We start from the raw sequence: 4,423 nt of genomic DNA on the forward strand, positions 1-4,423 counted from the left end.
TTTCTGTCTCTAGGACATGCTGAGAGGGCTGTGGAAACCTCCAAGACAGCACTTCTTGTTCACAGATAGTAGGGAAATGCTTACAGCATATTGAAGGTTGTAGTAAATATTATTGAAAATATATTAGCACACACTTGTTACTATTAATGTCAGTCTGTTAAATAAGCCACATATGCTAGAGTTGTACTATATGTAGGTTTTGAATATTGAGGATATTTTTTCTTAAAACCGTGTGCATATTAGTGAAGCTCATTCAAGTTCTTGTTTGCATTAATTATCAGATATTATAATAACTACAGGGGAGCTTCAGATATTGTTAACTTCAGATATTATTAACTTCAGATACCTCATTTTATAAAGAGTCTGAATTTCAGAGAGATTTATTAAGTAGTCATACAGCCCAGGCCATATACCCAGTATTCTGAATCTTGTGTATTTCTGTTTTAATACATGAACACTTTTCTATATTTAAGAAACATTAAATTATATTCAAACAAAAATCCATGAGGAGAATAACTTTTACTAACTCTTCTTTAAAAACAAGTTATAAGTCAGTTTATTAAATTTAGTAAAATAGTTGACTTAGGCATCTGCAGTGGTGACTTCGACCTCCACTCCTGGCTCAGTACTGATGGAAGTAATCTGTTTAACAATTTCAGAAGGACTGTGCAAGTCAATGAGTTGCTCTGGATTCTCATCTGGAACTAATCCCACGTCTTACAAATTTCTCCACAAGTTGTTATTCTTGTAGAGATTCTTAAAGTCTTGGTCAGTATGCAGACCAGTCCTTTCACTTTGAGGTTCTTCTCCTTGGCACCTCTGATCAAGTCAGCACCCACTTTCTCCAGAGACTTCACTTTAAGCCTGGTGGGGGTGATTCGAATTTGGTGAATTGCCACCTGTGGCTCCACAGGGGTTTTTCCAGTATCTTTAAAGGCCATGGCTAATGTGAAGCTTCCTGACCAACTTGTTCCTCCATGGGAGCAAACAGCAGTAAGTCAGGAGAAGGGGTGAACAGAACAAAGCTCCACTGCACCCACAACCACATCTCCCTCAAAAAGTTCTACTAATTCTTGAATGATTTCCTCAAATCTGTTTTGTTTTACCAGCCTAGAACCTCTTTCTACACAATCAGTTCCTTGGACAGTTATTAATTTATTGTCTGTCAAAACCAAATCTATACATCACTGATCATGTCAGGATTGGAGGTAGGCACTATTTTTCCTCAGCCTTCTGGCATACTTGCAAATTTAATCAGTACAGGATACTGAAAAGACTTTGAGGAAAGAAAGACCTTTTCTTTGTGGTCTGACACACTCGTCCTGGCTGAGTGCTGTAGATAGAACTACTCAGGGAGCAGCCTCTGCAGCATGGATGTCTTCTCCAGTGCCAGGCACTGCAGTACACATGACTTCCCTAGTACAATGTTCTTGCGGTTTGTAGAAATGAGCAGCTCAGGGCCAACAGATTAGCTCCTATGCTTGTTTTGTTGAGAAATTCTTCCTAAGAAGCACATTCTAGGGAAAAACTTTCCTTGATTCTCTGGGAAAAAGAATTTTAGCACGTTCCCACTGGAGCATGTCAGCTACCTTTCTGCCCTCCAACAAAAGCAGTGTCTTCTCTGACAAGTCCTCTCTCTTGCACATGCAGAGAAGTGGGACATTACTTGGGTGCCCACTTCTGCTACCAGGATAGTGTCTGCCAATTTTAACTGCCATTCACAAATTGTTTAAGCTTTATTTACTACTTACTTACCAGTCACTCACTAGTCCAATCCTTATTATAGTCAAGAATTCCTTATATAAACTTTTGTTCAATATTCTGTGTTATCTGTCTTCCCATTAGTCAGATACACTTCCCTTTACCAGGAGTTTTGTTCTCTACCTGCGTTTTCTTATCTAATTCATACTCATCTACCTGCTGAATATAGCACCAAATGTCACATTCTCAACAATGCATTCCAACAGCCATCCTGATGAGTTTGGATTTTCCTAATATTTGACTTCAATGTATGATATACATTTACATCACAGTAAATCTGCAGTTACAAATTCACATATCTCTATGATTATTTGATTAGTAAATATCTCTGCTATTCATTTCAGAATTCTGTGGCAGAAGGGTTAGTATTTCTTGTCTCTTCACACACACACACATGTGCGTGCACGCCTGCACACCCCAGCTCAAGGACTCAGACACATAAACACACTGTAAATATTATTGGAAGAATTAAACAATATTTTACTGAGGCTTTAGGATGAATGATAAACTATAGAGGGCAATTTAAAGATATGGGGAAGTTTCTAACCCCCTTTTGGAAAATCACTGAAGGTTTAATGACTAAGAATTCCAAAAAGAGTAAAACCAAATTATCAGAGTAAGTAAAATAAAGTTGTCTATGTAGAGTGTCCAATGAGGGATTATTCTTTTCCATGACCCATTCTTGTCTTGCTACATCTTCCATGGCAAACCCCACTCCCAAATTCTAAGGAAATTCTCCTGATCTCTTCGAATTTCACATGATTTTTCATTATCCTACTGCCAATACCTGAAATAATGTGCATGTTCTTCAGTATTCCAAAGCACATTTCAGCCTGCAAGCACATTAATGATAGTTTTTATTTGATTAATGAGAGGCTAATGAATAACCATATAGTACATGTCTGATTATTGTCAATTTAGCAATGACTTACTCTTTATCTTTGCCCTAGTTTTTCCTTATTTTCATTTCTCTCTGGTTTCAGTGCTAGTTTTCTTTTACTCTACAAACTGTTAAGATTCTGTTTGTGTTCCAGCTACTCTCATTTGTTCTCCCAAGATTTATTTATTAAAAAACAACTTATAAACCTTTCAGGTCTTAGTTTCCACAAACATTCAACAAAAATGTATTTAATGCCTGTTGCTTCTGATATTAGGATTTTTATGCTGATGAATATTATGCTGATTATTTTCAAAGCCTTGTAACATAGTAATTTAACATGTATTTTAATATCTCTTGTAGAAGCCAAGTATGAGTTAAACATTTTAAAATCAATGCATTCACATTTTATAATACAGATTCCAATATTTTAACTCAGTGAGGATTCCCAGAGTCATATTATGTGTAAGTCCACATAACTTCTGAGGGCTTAAAGCTCTTATACTCTCTTAAAGACCTTCTTGTAATATGCAAACATCTGTAGTAGGGTGAAAATAATTTACTGTTCTCCTTCCCTTAAAGAATCCATTGCATTATTCCTATTTTAAGTTAAGGCAAATACTTGCCAAAGCAAGTATTTATTTTGCTGCAGCCTCACATGAGCATTCTTTAAATCTCTGCTACAAATTGAAAAACTTGTGCCCATATTTTACCATGTTGTAAAATTTTCCCAGTAACCACAAGGTGTTGCTCTTGAATTTCTCTTATTGATTGATTTGGTGATTGTTTTATATCTTCTAATCATTTTTCTTTTATCATAGTGTGGGGAAAGTGATATGAAGTAAGGAACAAAGTGTAAATGAGCAGATTCATAAAAAGAAAGAGACATGCAGAATAAATCTGAGTCAGCAGACCACAAGAGAGTGGAAAATCATGGAGTGTGGCTGTGCAGTTGATCCAGTTTCTCTAAAGACAAAAATAAATGCCTTATTATTTTTCATAAGAACATGCTCTGGATCACATTATGGAATATTCATAAGAGCTGCCTCTCTCTTATTTATATTATACAATTTAACAAACCATTAGTCACAATTACTTGCAATCAAATTGAAATATATATATTGTAAAGATAGTATATTCACAACTGATAATATGATCACTAGGCAAAAGGAAAGAAATAAATGATGGAGTAATTTTTGAGGTGAGGGAGGAAAATGGACACTATAGAAAGGCTATTCAAGGTAAGAAAAGCAGCTTATGAGCATTTATATAACATTCAGTAACAGGGAATTAAAATTATAATGGCTGAAGCATGAAGTTCTAGATAAAAAGGAAAGATGTGAATAGAAATAAAGCTAGGAGTAACACTGTGCAAGGGATTTTAGTCCAGTTAACACAGATTGTTTTGAGGTTATTCACTTTTTATAAAGGCTTGTTTTCTGCCTATATCTGTACTGGAGGAAGACCGTTTTGAAGCCCTCATAATGTAACAAGAGAGATCAGTTTGCCATCTATCAAAACATTTCAGGTTATGGATGAATTAGGCAGGGAGAACAGAAAACAATACCTGAAGAAGTTATAGTTTTCATGTCTTTTGGAAGTACATTATCTTGTTTTCATAATCCGTGTGCTCTTATCTTGAAATTTGCTCATATGCTGGATGAGTAATCTCTGCTACTTTTATGGGGTGACTTTCTTAGTGAACAGGTTTCTGCTGAAGATGTCTCTTAGTGTAGGTTTGTCATGCAATGTTGACTTTGCTTTTGCTGGGCCCCTTTCTGATTT

The 4,423-nt window shown here is 35.7% G+C and overlaps 1 pseudogene; it reads right to left on the reverse strand.

Moving 5' to 3' along the window:
- Positions 1 to 582: 582 nt before the first annotated feature.
- On the reverse strand, positions 583 to 941 carry LOC109679485 (small ribosomal subunit protein uS10-like; annotated as a pseudogene).
- Positions 942 to 4,423: the final 3,482 nt, after the last annotated feature.

The sequence above is a fragment of the Castor canadensis genome, chromosome 18 (genome assembly GCF_047511655.1).
Source record: "Castor canadensis chromosome 18, mCasCan1.hap1v2, whole genome shotgun sequence".
Lineage (NCBI taxonomy): Eukaryota > Metazoa > Chordata > Mammalia > Rodentia > Castoridae > Castor > Castor canadensis.